The following is a 20,090-nucleotide window of genomic DNA, read 5'->3' on the forward strand; positions in this document are numbered from 1 at the left end:
GAGCGTCTGTGATGACTTTGCTTTCTGTCTGATCCTCAGTCTTTTGATTTGCAGCTACTCGGCCCCAGTTCTATGTAAATAACTTTTTTAAAAGTGTTTTGTGCAGCCTCCCAAGCTGTAATGAACTTAAAATGAATGAATTGCACAACTGAGACCACAAAATACTGGTAAATAAAATTGCAAGAGGAGAGATCTCAAGAAAGATGCAGACTAAGGAGTGGTTAGGATAATTTCTCAGGAGAGACTATTTAAGTCTTTTATTTCCTCATCAGATGTTTTAAGAATTCCCTGAAGCGTTTTGTGGTAGAACAAAAGCCTAAATAACCTTAACTCTTGCCAACACCAGTCATTCCTGTAAAATTCATGCCTTGCATCTGTCTCTGTAGTCTTCAGATAAATCAGCACCCCCCCAATATCCCTGCAAAGCAAAGAGCGCAGCTGCGAGTACGTTGCTGTGTGCGCAGTGGCTTAGTCAGCTCCCCAAAGGCAGCTGCTGGTTTTGCCACCACCATTTCATGTCCATTTCCTGAACTCTCAAGCTCGTCCAGCACAGTAATTTGTATAACAACTGTCTTGGCCACCTAGCATCTTTCCTTGGATGTGAAAAAATGAGCTTTTTTCCCTATCCCAGCCACGTGTACCTGTGTGTGTGTATGTACAAGGGGGAGTACAAACGCCAACTCCTTCCCCTGCTAGTCTAAACTATTTTGAACTGTCGCATGTTGTGAATCCACTGTACAACTTGCCAAAAAGAAACAAAATTACAGGCACGAAAAATTAGGTAGGTTTTTCAGGACAATATATGTTCCTTGTAGCCAGGGTGGGTGAGACTGGGCAAAGTTCTATTCACTTTCCAGAGTTTTCCAGCACCACCCACCAGGTCTCCTGGTCACGAATTCCTGGTGTCCTGCTCTGCCCTAGGGCACCTGGCACATACCACCCTGCCCAGGAGGCACCAGCGCCCTGGGCTGGGGCACAGATCTCTTGTGTTTTCAGGTATTTTGAAATTGTTTTCGCAGCCAGAGTGAGCCTGAGGAGACGCAGGACCTCACTAAAGCGCTCTTAGGACATTGCCAGACTTCTTCAGAGGAGCAGCACTGGGAAGTGTGGACCTACAGCCCTGAGCAACACCTGCCCAGAAGCCTGGGGGACCACCTAGATTTGGCCATAAGCTGTAAACGTCCAAGACTCCATGCCTTATGGTCACTAACTGCTCGGTATGTAAAACCCTAACCTATGTGTCCCTACACTTAAGCAGAAAGTAGTGTCCGGGCAGCTGTTTGCAGCCGACTGCACCCGGGCTCATGGAAGCAGCAGGCAGAGTCTGGCTCTGGGGCAGTGCCCATTGCTGCAGGTTCCCTGCTCCGCCCCAGAGTACCCTGGCACAAAATCCTCATTTACCTGAGGCATACAGCTACAGAGACTGGCGTCCCACACTTGTTCTTTCCTGTTGTCAAACATCAACTAAAGAAAGACTGAGAGACTTTGCAAACCATCCTTTTTGTATACCTTTCTTTGTTCTCCTCCTCCCGTTGCCATCTGCTACCCAAATCCAAAGTGTAGATGTGTCTGACACATCTGAATGTCCTTGTTTTCTCTCCTGTTCCATTTCATCCTCATGCTTTACAGAGTCATTCCAGCAATGTTTTTAGTTGCTTCTAAAGAGGTGCAAAATTAAGCATTTCATTTTTTCTGTTCATTGTAGTAGCTTGTTTTATGGGAATTTTAGCAGATCGACTCCACTTAAGTGAGGTTCTTTAAAATGATGACACGTTAAAATGTATCTGTGGGATTTGGCAGGTTGTTTTGGGTTTTTTTCCCCCTCTTGAGCTAACTGGCAAAAGGTTTTCGGTTTAAAATTTGGAGATGTTCAGTCTTATTTATATCCAAATAGATTTGATTGTGTGTCTGGGCATGTGTGCATCTCCAGGAGGGAGTAATTCACACTATGTACGCATTTTTAGGGAGAGGTGGATTCTATCTTGGATTAAAGAAAACAAAAGAATAAACAAAAGTAAACTTACAAAAGACTGCTCTGCCTAAATTTTTTTTTTTTGCTTTACAAAAGTTGCAACTTTTGAGTATAAAAGTACCAGTGTTTACAAACAGTTCTAAGGAGCACAGAAGTCCAGGAAAAATACTTCATAGCTACGGTTTGTTTGCTCGGATAGTTTGAAACGAGCAGTGAATGAAGGATGGCTTTTAGCAGAGCAAATGTGTGTGGGAGGATTATGCACACAGGCAAATGATGGCACTTAAAGAAAAAAAAATCCTGAACAGATATTCAGAATATCATTTTGAAGTCAAAGACAAAAATCAACAGCAAAAAAGCCCTGTGAGTTTTGAAAAGGAGAAAAATATAGCAAGTGGAAGCAGGTGCAGGAGGTTTTCCTCTATAGAATAATGGTGGGAATTAGGATGAGAGTATGTTAATCCACTGGTGAACCAGAAGATAGGAATTTGGAAAACGGACAGAATAGCGCACAAAAATGACCTGGAAGAATTGGTTGGTGCTGCATAATGTTCATCTAATTCCTCTGACATTAGCCTAGATTTGGTTTGGTTATGTAAGTGGATGCATATAAGTCAGCCTTTGCATGTAATAGAATATTGCTTCAAAATGGTTTTTCACTTACTGAAAACTCCCTGCAGAATGCCAGGAGCTTCCCCACACCAACTTTTTGCTGCTAGCTGATGAGGTTGTCTTTTCTTTGGAAGGCGTCTCTCTGACAAGTATCCTCCTTATCAAAGTAGCTCATTACTGATAGCATCAGGCACTGGTGAGAAACAGGCGCTTGCTGTAACAACAGGCTAGCGAACTACCTTTTTGCCTCTAGAAAAGCAGTCCATAAGTTTTGGAGTCTGATTGTGGCAGTGCATGTGATTGTACAGATGTCTTAAGTACAGCAGGCAGTTTAAAGATGCCTGTAAGTAGCAAAGAAGGTATATAGATGGGGGACTTGAGTTACACTTGCAGCCGGTGTGCGGAGCTCATGGTTATCCCTTGCTATGCCAGTAGCACTAGTCAGAGACTTACGTTGAATAAACCTAACAAAACTCTAAAAATGAAATATTCTCAGTACGTGCTCTACATGAAGCATAATTGACAAGGATAACCCCCACGCAGCTGGTGTAACAGCAGCCCTAGGGAGGGCAGAATAAGATTAGAAGAAGAAAGGGGAAAGAGAGGGGCCAGACCGTGGCAGTAAGCAAAGCCGAAACAGAACTCACTCTGGTGCAGTGATACGTGGTCCTTTCCTCAGTGCACAGGAGTCCCTCTGAGTGCTGGCCTCGGTGGAAAAGGCTCCTATATACTGTTTATTAATATGCAAACCACTCCCCGTGACAAGTATGCCATCATGACTCTCTCTCCCCCCCCTCTCTCTCACACACACACACACACACAGAGAGAGCAAATGCATCATTCCCTCAGATAACAAGCAAGCTTTGTGACTTTCTTGGATTAGTACAGCAAATTGGGTACTGGAGTTTGTCAGCTTGTTTTCAAGGGCAAGAAATACTTTCAAGTGCCATTTAGAAGAAAATAATAAAATAGACACTAGGGAGCTGAGTCAGATGATGTTTTTTGTTTTTAAATGTAAAAAGTGTGGAGCAAGCCAAGAAATGGCTGTCTCAGATTATTTCTAACTAATGTGAAGTCCTCCAGTATCTGATCTAATTATAGAACAATGCCTTAAATAGCTGCAATCTCATTAAAACAGAGGAGCCAGGGGAAAAAAAAAAGAACCAAACAAAAAAAGAAAATATAACTTCCAGGCCTTTGTCATAAAGAACAAAGTGATTTAAGATGTATTTTTTTGCCGTTATCAGTGAAGAAGGGGAAAGAGGATGCGAGCAAACTCTGTCCATGAGTAATGCACATTAGTTGTTGGAGCTCTGTGATGTTACTGCTTCTCATCACTCATAGATGTTGTGATTTTTTGTTTGTTTTTTCTTTTTCCAATTAACTTGTACTTTCACCTTAACAAAGTCCATTCAGTGCTGCCATGCTTTGCTTTCCTCTTTGTGTGCAACCAGAATGCAGCAGCATTGGAGCAAAGCTTTCTGGTGCTAAAGAGATAGGTCTGATATGTCACTGCACGAATCTGCTTTGAAGCTCCTTCACTTTGTATAAATAAACGGTTGTGGGCATTCTTTGCAGGTGCAGAGAGCAGTGCTAACCAAAGCGTTCTCCCCTGGGATGAGCAGGTGCCAGATCCTTGTAGCTCCCACCATAAATCATTTGCCACCGGTCAACTCATTTCCATGCAATACATGTTTTCCCCTGGTGTCAATAGCTGAGTTTTCAACCACCAGCAGCCTTTAGAGCTAAGAGAAAGTTTACAAAAAACCCCCACCCAACGTGTCTTCTAATTGGAACTGGTGTAATATGAGTTTTGAGGCAAATTGTCAAAGCCAACCTTACTGGTGGCACTTCCTTGCTTTTGGACTTGCCTTGACTGCAGATTTATGCTTTAGCATTCCTTTCCTCCAGCATGTCAAGGGGCGGGGTGGTGGTTCTGAGTGCATCCCGAAAAGGGAAGTTTAAAGTGGTTTAACTAAAACCCTACTTCACCAGTTTTTAATTGTTCATTACACATAAAGCAGCCTCTATGGGGCATGACAGTTCCTTCAGTTGCAGAGAAGCAGCTGAGATTTTTTTTTTTCCCATTTCATTAGCAGAAAACTGAAGCAATATTTACAGTTCTCAAAAACTTTGCTCTTGGAGAGAAGTAAATGGAAATAATATGAAACAAACTTATTTTACAAACATTTGCAAGATTTTGAGACACTGAGAAGTTCAGTTTACTTGATGTTGGAGCAGAGAGTGGAACACAGCAGTATGTTGCGGGTTCTGGTTCTCAACCTTCTCAAGGGGAAAGCAGAAGGTATTCTCCAGGGATTGTTTTCAACAGACAGCAGTTTCCTCTTACCTTGGCAGGGTTGCCAGTGATAATATGTGGTAAAGCATTAGTATGAACACTGGTAATCTAGCTTTTGCTTTTGATGTGAGGTGGTTAATAAGTTAAAACCGTACCTGCACTCCAAGGGTTCCCTCTGTTGAGTTGGGATGAAGCACAAGCAGTTCTTTGTGCTACAATTATACCTCAAATGAATGATGAGGTAGTAAACAGCCCTTTGTCCCTTTACCTATAGGAAATCGTTAATGCAGATTCAGGAGAAAAGCTTTCCAACCTGTGGCAGAACTGTGCTGAGGACCAACTCTTTAACTTTGTATTTTCAAATGTGTAACTTGGTCCCTGTCCAGTGGAAGCCGTACTCAGGCCACACGTTATGGGCAGGCATTATTCCCTCCCCTCAGCGCTGCTCTGAACACCTTAGGGTCTGGCAGAGAGCATGGTTACACAAACAGTAGGATTTACAAAGGTTGCTGCTCAGGAGCACCTATTACTCAGGTGAGTGCAGGTCTTTACAGGATCAGGAGGTAGGTTTCTTCTCCTGAAGAAAAAAATAATTCTTCCTTTCTGCCAGATTCTGCTCACTGCACATGTGAACAATCAAATAAATTCCTGTGCTTCCTAAAATGGGAAGTGATTTGTGCCCGCAAGTTTAAAATAATGAAGTTAGTAATGCGCTGAACTGATTTAACCTTATCTCCCTCTGCTGATGATTTCTTGCAGATTAAGCTCTCCATTTCTGTTGCCCTTTCGGCCTGCAACAGCTGTTGATGGCATGAAAAAATTGCTGGACTGCCAGTTTTGTGCAGTCAAGCTGGGACTGTGTACCAGTTTGTTGCACGAGGCTCTTTGCCTAAAGTGTCTTTTGCTTCTGTCCAACTTCTGGAAGCTTTAGGACTGAGAGAACAAACTGGTCAAGATCATGATCTATTAAACGAAGTGTGTATAAAACCTGGGTGCACAGACATCTGTTCAGGTCAGACACTTTGCCCTTGGACTGTGGCAGAGGCATTTTCATGGGAGGATCTGTGGTGACACACCCCATGACTCAGCAGTTTGCATTTGGACAATTTGCTCTTTGGTCACGGAGCAACACTTAGTTTTCTTGCGGTCGGCTGAGCCCCGTGGTGTATGTTTGGCGATTGCGTGGAGTTTCCAAGTCAGCAAGAGGATGCTTTCTGTGCATTTTATACAGGGATGCGAAGACATTAACTAAATGACGCATTTTCTTTCTTGGTCAGCACGGAGGCTCTCCTCTCTGTTTGAAAGCCCTAGATAAATGCAGAGGAAGCCACATGGATTAAAATTAAATCCAAGATTTAGTTCGGCAGATGTCCCTTTCAGAGCATTCACAGGCTATTATGGGATCAGTACACTACAGGGCAGATCTCTTGCCCCGTGATTCCCTAAGCATTGCAGGATCACTCTGCCTGTCGACTTGTGGCCAGCCCTTCCCCACCTCCTCTTTCCCAGTTGCTGCTCCACCTTGCACCCCAGCGTTAACAGTTAAGCAGAAGATGTGAAACAAGACATAGCATCTCATGCTTTTGGCCGTGCTTTGTTGTAAGTCTACGCTGAGATAGCTTGCTTACTGTGTGTGTCAGTAGAAACATCTGCAGCAGAAGCATTTCCTGACGGCTCGCTTTGGGAACAGTAAGGGTCCAGCTTGCCCTGAGCTGAAATGGGAGTAAGTGCATGACCACGCTGCAGACTTTTCCCTGCTGGAAGGGAAAGCCCAAGCAGGCTTTTATGGCGAGCCAACTTTTGCACTGGACAAGACGTGACCATCTTATTGAGACTGGTAACCTGCAGTTAGTGCATCTACTTGTGTGCCCAGGAGAATAAAACCACTCCAGCCAGAAGTTTCGCTATTTAGATATAGCCGTCGTGTTCACTTCCTGAGCAATTTCCTCGTCTCATCCCTGCCTTTTTTTTTTTTTTTTTAAATTACAGTGTTATGCTGCTATTACAGACTTGAGCAAATGAACACTTAGCATAGGATATAGGAAGTGAATAATGATACCTTTCATAATTTTTAAGCCCCTTAATGAGGGATAGTAGGCCTGTATTTAGAAAGCTGCAAATGCAGCAAAGGCGCTTGACCTTTTATGTTTATATGTAATAGAGCTCAGCAATTTGCCTTCTCTTTTAGCAAGCAGTAAATTCAGCAAGAGAAATTCAGCTTCAGACAGACCTAACGTTTGGCAAATGCAACTTAAGTTTGCAAACAGTTTTGCTCAAAGAAGTGCTGGGGGGGATTGAAAATACCAGGTTTTTATTTTTGGAAAAGTTGACATGTTTAAACGTTTTATTGTGAATTAATGTTCTCATTGCTTTTTTCTGATTTGAAATATAACCATAAAAAAAAAAAGGTGATTGTACTTTAAAACAACCATCTGTGTGAATATAAGCATGTTCTAATATTTGCAGCTTGCTTTGCTCATGCATATTGCATTGCTTTGTTTATGATATTTTGTAAAAAGTATACAGTAGGGTCATGAATGCATTTGAAAGAAATTATCCATTTGTAATCAAACATCCTTCCAGTGTTACTGTAGCTCTAGTAAAAGGCAATGTTTAATGATCAATGAGATCATTAAATGAGCAATAACGAGATTTGCTTTTGAAGCAGAGCAGCTTAGAGAAGTAATAATTACAAAGAAGCCTGCAATTTTGGGGGTTTGGGTTTAGCTGATAACTTTTTTCCTCTGCTGCTGGCAGAGCTTTTGTGTATAGGGAGCTTTTGTGTATAGAAAAGTGAAAAGCATCAGCAGAAAGATTCATCTTCAAATTGCTACATGGAGAGCAAAAGCAGTAAAAAGCAGACCTTTAGACACAGTTGCATATGTTCAGAAACACTCTCTTGCATTTATTCATGAGTAGGACGAAAGTTCACGGATCCAAGTGGTTGTGTATGAAAGACCCTGCTCCAAAGCCCAGTGAAACTGGCTTAAGGACTTGTGCTGACTTCAGCGGGCTCTTGTCTCAGGTGTTGGTTTTGCACTTGAGGTTGTGCAGGGTTGTGATGGCTCATTTAGTTGAAGCATTTGGAATTACTTTTTCTAGTGCATTTGCTTCAGCATTTCATGTAAGTAACGCTCAGTCCTGAGTTAGCTGGCAGACTATTTACTTTCTTTATCTTAGCACTTCTATTTCTCAGGAACTGGCCAAGGTAAGGAAAATGCAGTTACCCTCCAGCATGCATTTATCCTAATAGCTTCTCCGGCTTAGCAGAGGAGTAATGACACTCTTCCCGACTCACAGGGAGTTACATGCACACAGGACATTTAAGCACAAATTCTTGATGAATAGCCAGGGGGTCCATCTGTTCAGAAGATGCAGCTCAGCATAGAGACACAGAGTGGAAGTCCTTGGTATGTCAGCTGACGGCTGACCCGTACCCGTTGGTGGTCTCTGTACTGATGCTTTGTTTCGCCTTACATCCTGCAGAAGTTCCCTCATGGAAATGAAAAAACCACATAGCCAAGTCAGGGGCAGTCAGCTGCTTTTCTTATTTCAATTAGCGTTTTCTTATCCCTCTGTAAAAGGGAAGGAAGAGTTAAGAATTAAATATCTGTGTACAAGTTGCAGAAGATAAGAGAGCTTTGTTCCTCATTTCCTGTATGTGGTCAAAGTATTGATGAAAGTTGGAGATGCTTTCTGTTTACGTTTGGATAGTTAAATCACAAGTTTTCGTCCCCTCGTGGACCCTTGCAATTGTATCACATTGCATGAACAACTACGTAAAGGACTCAGATGTGCTTTATGAGTAGGAGAATAATCTGTGATTCACAGAAGTAGGCCAATGCAATTAGGGAAATGTTAAGCCTTGTAATGTAATGCAACATGTGCTGTCTGCCCGATTCCATCCACATCAGTTTCAGCAGGGATAACATTACACAAATGTGTTACTTAACAAGCATCTATCAAAAGCTTTTAAAGAGAAGCCGCCTTAAAAACATTAAGCTGCTTCCTCTCGTGAAAAGTACTGGATGGTCTCACTAGGACGCCCCTGGGGAGTCCTGAGCAGGAGCAGGAGCAGGACCTGGGCGGGGAGAGCACACTCCCTGTTTGCAGATATGCACTGAAAGGCTGAAGGAGGAGGAATCCTTCACTTCAACATTTTGAAATGTGAGAGTTCCCCGAAAAAAAAATCTCTCCACCTCATCCTTTGTGGTTCAACAAAATGAATCATTTGATATCACAATCACTTTCAAGGAAACTAAAGTGGATTAAGAAGAAGAGGGTTTAAGAACTTTGGTTTTTTTGGGTGGGGGGGAGGTTGGTTGTTTTTTTTTTCTTTTCCAGGTTATTGCTGTAGGAGGAGTTTTCTGTTCCTGGAAGTATGTGAGGGTGATCTGGCAAAGTGAGTGAGCGAGACAAAAGGATCAATGTCTAAGCCTTAGTTTTGCTAGCACGCAATAGAGCTGTAGGTGCCTTGTGAAGCACCTAAGTGAAATACTTCATCCTGCCTGAAAACCAGAATTCTACTTTTAAAGGAGCGAGGCGTCCCCCGTGGCTCCAGTAGTGACTTTCCAGCAGCAACTGCTCTAATCACAGTAGAAACCAGTACTGGTAAATCCAGCATAAATGCACTGGAGAAATACTTGCATTTGTTTCCAGATGACAGAACGTATCCAGTTCTGTAGCCAGCCTACATTTAAAGCTCACTGTGTCCCCAGTGTATCGGTATGCTGAAGGAAGTTAGAGGGAGTATATACATAATATATATAAGAAAACCCTGTTGAAAATACTAGGCGAGGAATGAACTTGTTTAGCTGAAACACTGGATGTCTTTGATTAATGGTTAATCTTGAGGAAGAATTAACACCAAGGGACTGAGGCACTTCTTGGAACTGATGGCAGAGACAGGCAGAAGAAATGGTTACTCTCTGTCTCTGTGCACCAGAAACAAATTTGAACTCAAAAACCAGGGAAGCTTTGAGTGTGGAAGTCAATAGAAAATTAACAGAGGTGAATAGAAAATTGTCTTGGATTTATGAGCAAGGAAATCATCCATTTATTCTTCTGTGCTTAAGGAGAAAGGGACTCTGCATGTTCTGCTTCTCAAAGACCATGGCAATGTAACAATAATCTTATATTTGGATTACTAGCTGTTCTCCTTCCTCCCTGAATTAAGCAACAGTCTGAAGTGCTTCAACAGAAGTTACTCGGGTGTTCTTTGTCTGAATTTATCCTGGGTATGGAAAGAGCGAAGTAGATAGGTAAAAGAGGTTTAGCCTCCTCTATTCTTTGCCCCACTCGTTTGTCTGATGGTTTCTGAAGCTGCAGACGGCCAGCTCTTGCCCAAGCGCGGCTTGATCCCGCAGCGTGTGTGTTCGCGGATGAGCCGGACGCGCTGCGCCTGAGCCCCGTGCAGCACGTGCTGCTGCTGCTGCCTGGCTGAGGCTGGTGGGGACCTCGGCTGAGGCGAGCTGCCCCGCCTCACGGCACCGTCGCTTGGCCTCCAAGCCTTTTGTTCGCGTCCTCTTTCGGGTTGATGCTGTCTTCAGACCTGTGGGTATGTCTTTAAGGGTACTCGCTTCCAGTTGCATGAAGCTCGGGCTGCGAAACCACGTGTGTGGTAGGCGGCTGCATTCCTGATTTGCCCATAGAAAGCAATGAAGCACAAGGCTAGGTGCATATACCTGGAGGCCATTTCTAAATCTAGCCATAAATATTTTACTGCTTTATCTCTGTCTTGTGCTTGTCTGCAGTTGTTGAGGCCCAGAGGTTAAATATATTAAGGCAGTGTCTTTTGTCTAGTGGCTTAAAGTGCAGCAGACGGTGAAGGGAGCTAGTATTTGTTTGACATTAGACAGGTGTAAACTGCAAAACTAATTAAAAATTAATAAATACCAGGCATTATTAGAATGAGAATCAGTTGTGAAAAGCTCTGCAGGGAGAGCAACACAGGTTGCCTTTGGCTTCAGACTCTCCTCTCTCAGCTCCGGAGAAGAGCGATGTCTGCCCTTTTCCTTTTTCTCAGGTGCCAGAGAGCATAAAGTAGCCCTGCCAGCGTGGTGCACGGAGGGATGATCTGGGTCAAAATGCAGCTTCCAACAGCAGTTGTGCTCTATGTTCCCACTCTGATAACCAGACATAGTGGTAATTATGAAAGTGCAGAGCAAAACTGCAAACACTCTCTCTTTACACTGCTTCTGTAGGAGCAAAATGGAAAAAATACTATCTTTTCTGGTGTGCTGGTTTTGGCTGGGATAGAGTTAATTGTCTTTGTAGTAGCTAGTATGGGGCTATGTTTTGGATTTGTGCTGAAAACAGCATTGATAACACACTGATGTTTTAGTTGTTGCTGCACTCGTCAAGGACTTTTCAGCTTCCCATGCTCTGCCAGGTGCAGAAGAAGCTGGGAGGGGGCACAGCTGGGACAGCTGACCCCAACTGGCCAAAGGGCTATGCCATACCATATGATGTCATGCTCAGCATATAAAGCTGGGGAAGGAGTCGCAAGGGGGGATGTTTGGAGTGATGGCGTTTGTCTTCCCAAGTACCCGTTATGCTGATGGAGCCCTGCTTTCCTGGAGATGGCTGAGCACCTGCCTGCCCATGGGAAGGAGTGAATGAATTCCTTGCTTTGCTTTGCTTGCATGCACAGCTTTTGCTTTCCCTATTAAACTGTCTTTATCTCAACCCACGAGTTTTCTCACTTTTACTCTTCCGATTCTCTCCCCCATCCCACCGGGGGGGAGTGAGCGAGCGGCTGCGTGGGGCTTAGTTGCCGGCTGGGGTTAAACCACGACATCTGGTAAGATGCTCATTTTAGCTTTGGGGAGATATTTGGAGATATTTTTAAGTGCCTTGGATACATGTGGGTAGACAAGATGTGTCCCTCATCAGCAATCAGCCAGAGATATTTGCTCATAATGGTACAGTTTCCAAAGTGACAGAGGTGGCACTGAGCAAGTGACATAGCTGGAGGAAGTCACTTTTAGGTAAAATGATCTTATATAAAACCAATTCAATTACTGTTAACTCTCAGTGCAAAATTATTCATCAACTTCAGTGATTTGAGCTTTAATTCATATGAAGACCAGAGCTTGCCCTGTTAGGATTCCTGGCTTTGTCTTCTTTTCTCCTCAGCATAACAGAAAATAATGTGAAATGCCTCCAACTGTCCAGAGACGAGCCTTTCAAGGTCAGTGTCAGTACTTTTATTGCCTCGCCAAAGTCAGAATATGTTCCACCTTACTGTCGCTTCCCTTGCAGAAGTCTGAAATGATCAAGATTCCTGTTTGGCGAGTTGTTCCTAAGAGGTTTCTTGTTTTGAATGCTTGATCCTCCATCAGTCACGATATGATGAAAATTTTTTTTTCTGCCCTCCCTCCTCCTTCCAATTTTCTTTTCAGGACATGCAGATAGCATAACAGTCTCTGAGAAATATTAAGACTTTCAAATGGCCACCGTCCTTCAGTTATTTGTTCCTCTCCTTTTTTCCTTAAACTGCAGACTTTTAAGGAGTGAAAATGGGAAGAGACCCTCCTGCTTTTGACAGATGCTGCCATATAACTGACTTCATGCATCCAGCAAATACTGACTGTGAGGACGGTAAAGGAGCTACATATATTTTGCTGTTAAATTTATAGCACTTTTTGTTGTTGCTGAGTTTGAAAGTCTTGGTGGGAAACTGCAGTGGTATTTGCACAGCAGCTCATTCTTCGTGTTTGCTGCATGTACTGGGAGTGTTACTATTGCACTACTTAGAGGGTTAGACAAGTACAATTGGCACTTCACCAGAAATGTTTCTGGGTTTGGGTGCAACTGGTGTTTGAGAGTCCTTTGTTAACAGAAAGGAACAACAACAACAACAAGTTAAAAGTGCACCACGTGAAAAGACCGAGTTCTGCAGTGTTGTAGACATTGATATTTTTGTCATTGTCTACTGCAGGAAGGAAAAATACTTGGACATTGATGTAAAACATTTGATTTACTCATACATATTTTGGACAATTCCACCTACCCTCATAAAAAATTAGGAAAACATAAATTGCTTGAACTGCAACTATTTTGATGTCTTATCCAAAATATTTGCTGTAATCTTCAGGCTTGCGCAACATCATCTTTATCTGTAAGTGTGTTTTTCTTAGTGAAAACAGATTTTTCCAAGAGCGTTAAGTACCTGTGTAAGTTGTCCTTGTCTCCATGGTGTTTTTTGTTTTTTGGGTTTTGTTTGTTTGCGTTTTTACTGTTCTGATAACTAAGATTATTTCTTACCTGCAATTTCTTGTGGAGTTCTGACCTATTTAGCGACGTCTTGCTGCATGGCACATAGCTTGACGTACAATGCTATTTTATACCAAGCATCAAAACTGTGAATACACAGGAGCCCACAAGCGATAGAGGCTCCCCCCAGCCCTCTGTACATTAAATAATCACTGCACTGCACTTGCAGGGGACTGAAACTGAGACAAGATAACGTATCTGTCTGCTTTCCTTTTCGGTGCTCAGCTTTTCTGGAAGTTGTGATGAAACCACTCGCCCGTTCAGACAATGCGCCCTTTTGTTCCCCCTGATTCAGACAGCAGCAGGAAGAGAGGAGAGCAGGTTGCAACACGGGGCTTGGAGGAGCTGGCTGTGTTGTTAGGGTGGGGTTGAATATCAGACGTAGGGTTGCACCAGGCCGGTTGCATGCCTAAAGATAAAGCAAGAGGTATTTGTACAACCCTAAACATTACGCTGTCTGTCTGACAGCTTGCCTGCAGGTAGCTTTCTCACCTCTTTACCTGGATAAGCAAAAACTCTCTAATCACTCGCGCAGACAGGTCAGGAGATCGGTAGTCTCCTGGGTTTGCTAGAAGTCACCCAAGCCATCCTCGTCTCATTTCCACCTCAGTCTCCCTGCCGATCTACATATAGCAAGAGCTGCTTCTTTCCCATCACGCAGCAAATGCCGGTAGCTCAGACAGGGCACGAGACCCCTCCTGGAAGGGGGGCAGTGGGAGCTGGGGGGACGCGGTCTACGCTCACGGCCAAGTGAGAGCTGAGACATTTGAGAGCTCACAGGCCGAGTGCCGTGTCCTGCACAGATCCTCGCCCGCGTGCAAGCAGGCTTGCAGTCTTGGTGTGTGCCGGAGAGAGACAGAGCGCGCTTGCTCGGGTACTGCTGTCTCTTTTCAGATGTGATTTTCCCCTCATTCTCTTTTCCCGATTGCTGTATTCCCTGCCATGAGATGATACTGAATCACAGAATGGTATAAGTTGGAAAAGACCTTTAAGATCATCGAGTCCAACCGTAAACCTAACACTGCCAAGACCACCACTATACCATGTCCCTAAGCACCTCATCCAAACATCCTTTAAATACCTCCAGGGATGGCGACTCAACCACTTCCCTGGGCAGCCTGGTCCAATGCTTGATAACCCTTTCAGGGAAGTAAAATTTCCTAATATCCAGTCTAAACCTCCCCTGGCTCAACTTGAGGCCATTTCCTCTCATCCTATCACTTGTTACCTGGGAGAAGAGACCGACCCCCACCTCTCTACAACCTCCTTTCAGGTGGTTGTAGAGAGCGATAAGGTCTCCCCTCAGCCTCCTTTTCTCCAGGCTAAACAGTCCCAGCTCCCTCAGCTGCTCCTCATCAGACTTCTGCTCCAGACCCTTCACCAGCTTCGTTGCCCTTCTCTGGACATGCTCCAGCACCTCAATGTCTCTCTTGTAGTGGGGGGCCCAAAACTGAACACAGTATTCGAGGTGCGGCCTCACCAGTGCCGAGTACAGGGGCACGATCACTTCCCTAGTCCTGCTGGCCACGCTATTTTTGATACAAGCCAGGATGCCATTGGCTTTCTTGGCCACCTGGGCACACTGCTGGCTCATATTCAGCCGGCTGTCGACCAACACCCCCAGGTCCTTCTCTGCCAGGCAGCTTTCCAGCCACTCTTCCCCAAGCCTGGGGAAGGCCTGGGGAAGTATCATTTCCTTCTGTGCTGAGTGTGAAAAGCGGAGAGTCTCCTTAAGTGGTGAACGCTATCTGCTTCTCACTGCAGAATACATAATCCTGATAAATGGATTTCCTGTTTTCAGGCAACAGAAAAACATTGCAGAATATGTTCACCATGCTGCGTATGGCTCGTCCATACTAAAACGCTCCCTATTGAGTATTTTCTGCTTTGAAATTTCCACTTTTGTTAAGATGTGAGTAAACTTAGGAAGTTCCTTTTAATTTTTCTTTTAGCCAAACTCTGCTATTATACAGGCTTTCAGTAATACACTTCTGCTTTTCCTCTAAAGAAACAGCAAAATCATTGGAGAGTTCTTCTGACTTTTTTACCACAGTATTGAAAAAAATGAAAGTAGCTTTGTGTTCTTGAGAGTTAATATAATATTTGCAAACTTTTGAAAGCTGTTGAGTTAAAGTAACTGAAATTAATGTTGTACTTTCATTTAAGGAAGTCGATATAAAAAAAGAGGAATGGTCTTATCTGTCTACACCTTGCACTGCTGATCTCTTACCATGGGTGAGGATAATTCTGGCCTGAAAGGAAATGAGAAGAGTCTGCAGATGATAAAATCCAGCTATTGAGGTAAGGATCCCTCTTTTCTGAGTTCTCTGTGGAGATTTCTATCCCCATAGAAGCTGAAGAGTGACATTTCTCTTTCCAACCTGAGATGGATCAGTTACCTTCCGATAGAAACAGGGTAAGGGCTTTGAGGACACTGCATGAGACACAGCGCAGTGCTCTGGAATCCAAGTACAGTACGAGTTTATCTCGGAGTAGCTATATGCGCACATTAGTGCTTGAAAGCAAGGGAAAATTTTGTCACCTGCAGAAGTACGTTTGTTTATTTAGTTACTCAGTGGCTCAGGAATGTATTTGCATTCTTCAGGGGGGAAAAAAAAAAGGTAAAAAATGTTGGCACGCATTCTCTAAGATTAGCATAGTTCACACTTTCTCACAAGGTTTACTTTATGTAGGTCCTTCTACTCCTAAGCAGAGAACTGAACCCAAAGCAATCACAGGCAATGCAAGGATTATCTCTCTTAGCACAATGAGTTGCTGGAAAGAGGATTCGCCCTTTGTATGACTTTGGTTGCAAACACTTCAGCTGACCACTAAAGCTGCAGATGATGTGTTTGTTCCATTGCTGAAGCTATCTTTGACCTCATTTCCTCACATTATCCACCAGCTAGAAGCTAATCAATAGGAACTATTTGCAGTTACTTGTAGCCCAATGAAAACTACAGATGATGCAAAAATTGATGTTCTATGTGCAAGAACATAGCAGTAATAGAATAATTTTTTAGTGTTGCTGCTGCAGATTATGGTGTTAATGTTAGAGGAGTTTAGGTTGGAAGGGACCTCTTGAGGTTTTCTAGTCCAGCCCCCCTGCTCAGGCAGGGGCAGCTAGAGCCGGTTGCTCAGGATCATGTCTAGTTGGGTTTTTAATATCTCCACAACCTCTCTGGGCAACCTGTTCCTGTGTTTGACCACCTTCACGGTAAAAAAGTGTATTCTTGTGTTCAGATGGAATTTCATGGGCTTTCATATATATATCCATTGCCTCTTGTCCTGTCCGTGGGCGCTACTGAGAAGAGTCTGGCTCCCTTCTCTTCACCCCCCTCCCCTCGGGTATTTATAGACATTGATAAGATCCCCTGAGCCTTTTCTTCTCCAGGCTGAACAATCCCAGCTCTCTCAGCCTCTCCACGTATGAAAGATGCTCCAGTCCCTTAGTCATCTTTGTGGCTCTGGCCTCACTCCAGTAAGTCCATATCTTTCTTCTACTGGGGTGCCCAGAACTGTGACTGGAGCTGGTGAAGGTACACTTACCAGAAGTGAGAACCTAAAACTGTTTGTGGATTTGTGCTATCCTCTGGGAAAAGTTTTGCTACCTAAGTAAATTATGCAAATTTAGGAGTTATTCCAGGAAGGTGTTGCACAATCTCAATTTCTGTAGCATGTGATGTGAGCTCTTGGCACCAAGCAAAAGATTTTTTAATCCTACACAACAGAAACATGAAAACAACCTGGCCTGTTCATGATTAAGTTAGTCTTAAACCTACTTATTCCTAAGTGGCATCCTTGCAGTGGCCAAACGGTGATGTTAGTTTTTAATAAACTCAGCAGAGAAGAGAGATCACGGATATCAAAACCACTGACATTATGATCTATAGCTAGTTTTCTCCTCTTTCCTATTGGGGCACAGTCCTGAAAGTCGTCTCTTCTCTGAATTTGAAATCGGTGACTGTTTTCCTAGTCACAGGATGGGAGGGTTATTTAGCAAGTCCTGAATCACTCTTTGAGTCTGAAATAGTGAAGGCAGAAGCCTGGACGCAAAGTTTCCTGTTCTTATGGATGACATACATGAGGAAATGTAATTCTCAGTTTATGAGTACTGTATACAATCAACCTAACTTATGGAAGTTTATGAAAGTGCTGTTGTAAGTAGATTTGCCAGAAGAAATCTTTTACCTAATTCTTAGAGATAGGTATCTTTCAAGCAAAGAGAACAAAGACTGCTAAATAAGTAATCCAGCTGTATGAGACCTCTATGCCTCAGAGAACTATTGAAAATTGATATTTAAATAAAAATGTCTCCTAGTAGCACATAGTTTAAATAAAAAAATTATTAAATCCCTCACCAAGTCAATGGAAACTATCAGTAATTTGGTGAGGCCAAGTGTTTACTTGTAATATGCACATCCTCACTCCAGAAGAGTAACAGTTTTCATCTTCCAGAAGCTAAGGACTTGTCAACTTGGCTTATCTAGTCTCTGGTGTTCAGAGTGAGACTCGTTCCTTCAGACCCTATTTTCCAAGGCTTTCCAGCTGGCATTTACTACACTTGGAACCTGGAAGTTTTGCTGCCCTCCCACTCTGGAAGCCCATGGAGTAGCTAGGACGCTACTCAACTTGTCAAATATGTCAGGCCCCTTGGAGAGTCAGAGCAGAGGCTGTACATGAGCTGGTGGAACGTGTCCTTTGAAGGCAGGTTCCCTAGCAGCAATCAAGCATTGCAGTGTGCTCATCCATTCACAGGGGCATATCTCCCACAAGACATGCTCCTCCTCATGTGACCTCGACTTACGCACTTGGCGCTTTAATTAGTTGGACAAATTTGATTAAGGCGATTTCTCAGCAGTTAAGCAATGCGGGTAAATGCAGCTGTTAGGGCTTTGTACCGGGAAAGGAGGACAGAGTAGTAGCGAAGAAGCTTCAAGAGATGTAACATTTGCGTAAGGATCACTTTCCAGGAATGGATAGAAATGAGACCCTGACCAGCAGACACGGACCTAACGGGGAGGATGTGAAACACTGTGGACTTCAGCTGCTTCTGTGTAAAAGACAGAGGAACACCTAAAACATAAGATACTTTAAGCTTTGAGATTAATATTTCCCCCTTGAATGCTTGTGTTCTGGGTGAATGTTACTTAGCTTATTGAAAGCCATCCAGTCACTTGTAATTCCAGTCATTCCCCTGCATTGCCAGTAGGGTACTTGCCAAACTGAAGTCAGGTCTGTGGGGTTGATCATATTGCCTGGCAGGAGACGTCCTGCCTGAGAAAGGCAGCGGACTGCCTTTGTGGGTGTCCCAGTGTGGTCAGACGTGCCCTGTTACACACCCAGGGCTTTAGGACTCCCAGAAAGGGTATATGCTTTTACAGGTAATTTAGCCATCAAAAGCTGCCATGATATTGATTAAATGAAATAAAAACATGGGAGGAGACCTAAATCAACTTCAGTTAATAGGGCAAAAAATTGTTCTATAAGCAGTAAGCTATTCCATATCTGCCTTTGGTAAGTCCTGGTGCATGTCCTTGGAAAGAATTAGTGGTGGTCAGTGTCCAAAGCAGGATACTGTGCTGGGTGAAACTCAGCTCTGACTGCAACTTGTATAGCTTCAGTACGAATAAGGAATGGTTTCAGAAGAGCTGCAAGACAGGGTTATATAAATTATTGATACCTCAAAAGTAGGGCAGGGTTTAAGTAATGTCATTGTGCCACTTCCAAAGAATATTTGTAAATCACAGAAGAAGAGAACACGACAGATTATCAACAAATAAGCTTAAGGAACAGTGGATAAAACTACACTGTATAATTTAAATCCAATGTAAAAAAATCAAATATTTGTTATAGGAGCAGTTATTCAGGAAAGCTAAGGCGAAGTGCTCTTTGGAATATGTGCATGACAACTGGGACAAAAGTTAAGATAAACACAGAAATACAGTTTTCCAGCCTGCACCCATCGCAATGACTATCTGCAGTAGAAAAGATATATGCATATTTTTTGCAGGGTTGAAGCTTAGCAAATTCTTTCTCTTAATGCTGATGTTAGAATCCTGTTTGCCTGAAATGAATGTTTCTATTTGTATATTCATGAAAGTGCATCTTGAACTCAAATGAGTCATGGCTAAGTGCTTTACTGAATCTAGATGTAAACGAAGAACTTGATAGAGTAAACTATAAATAACTTCCTTAAAAAGAAACTTCGTTTGGAAACTCGTGCTTCAGTGAACGATCCCGTTTTCCATAAACATCCCCTCAAATTTCCAAGCTTGGAAAATGAATTAATTATTGCAAAGCAACAAAAGAGCCTCATTGTGGCTTAAATTTTCCACGTCCAGCATGTTGTAATGTCTGTACTAATTCACTTGGCGTTCCATGCTTAGTTTCAGCTTCTAAAATACCTCACTGCACTGAAGATGTTTCGGCTCTCAGCTCTAAGGAGGTTGAGCTCTTCTGCGGGGAGGCGTGAGTGCACTGGCAAAAGGTGACGCTGAGGATGGATTTGTGAACGGCACTTCTCTCCTTGTCAAAGGCTGTGAAGCGCCTGTGAAAGCAAGGCTTTTAGGCGTGCAGGAAATGCCCCCGGCTGGTACAATTGATCGCGCCACTTTGGATGATCAGGTGAACTCATTCATCACATTGGTTTATATGTGCTGCAGCTTTTAAAAATAATGCTGTTTTCCATGCATACTCTTTGGGGCTAGTACAAAGTATCCTGACTGCCTGCTATCTTTTGAACATCAACACAATATCTTTTATAAACAACATATAAAATGACTCGGCAATGAAACAATTAATTGATTTTATAATGAAGCATGAAATCGAATAGACTTTGAGATAGAGTTGAGAGAAGCTGGTGTCTGATCTGATTAAGATCAATGTCATTTTCTGCTTGTAGAGCCCAGGGGCTGCTGGTGAAGAAGT

General features: G+C 43.2%; 1 protein-coding gene across 3 annotated transcripts in view; it reads right to left on the bottom strand.

The window, feature by feature from the left end:
• HPGDS (hematopoietic prostaglandin D synthase) overlaps nucleotides 1–3,309 on the bottom strand; it is a 33,144-nt gene extending 29,835 nt beyond the window's left edge. For 2 of the 3 annotated variants that reach the window (XR_012775548.1, XM_075500581.1), the window contains exon 1: nucleotides 3,232–3,309. The gene's annotated coding sequence lies outside the window, so the exon portion shown is untranslated. The remainder of the gene's footprint in view (nucleotides 1–3,231) is intronic. The other variant, XR_012775549.1, reaches the window with a different exon arrangement.
• Between the last annotated feature and the right edge of the window lie 16,781 nt (nucleotides 3,310–20,090).

The sequence above is a fragment of the Mycteria americana genome, chromosome 4 (assembly GCF_035582795.1).
Source record: "Mycteria americana isolate JAX WOST 10 ecotype Jacksonville Zoo and Gardens chromosome 4, USCA_MyAme_1.0, whole genome shotgun sequence".
In the NCBI taxonomy this organism is placed as follows: Eukaryota; Metazoa; Chordata; class Aves; order Ciconiiformes; family Ciconiidae; genus Mycteria; species Mycteria americana.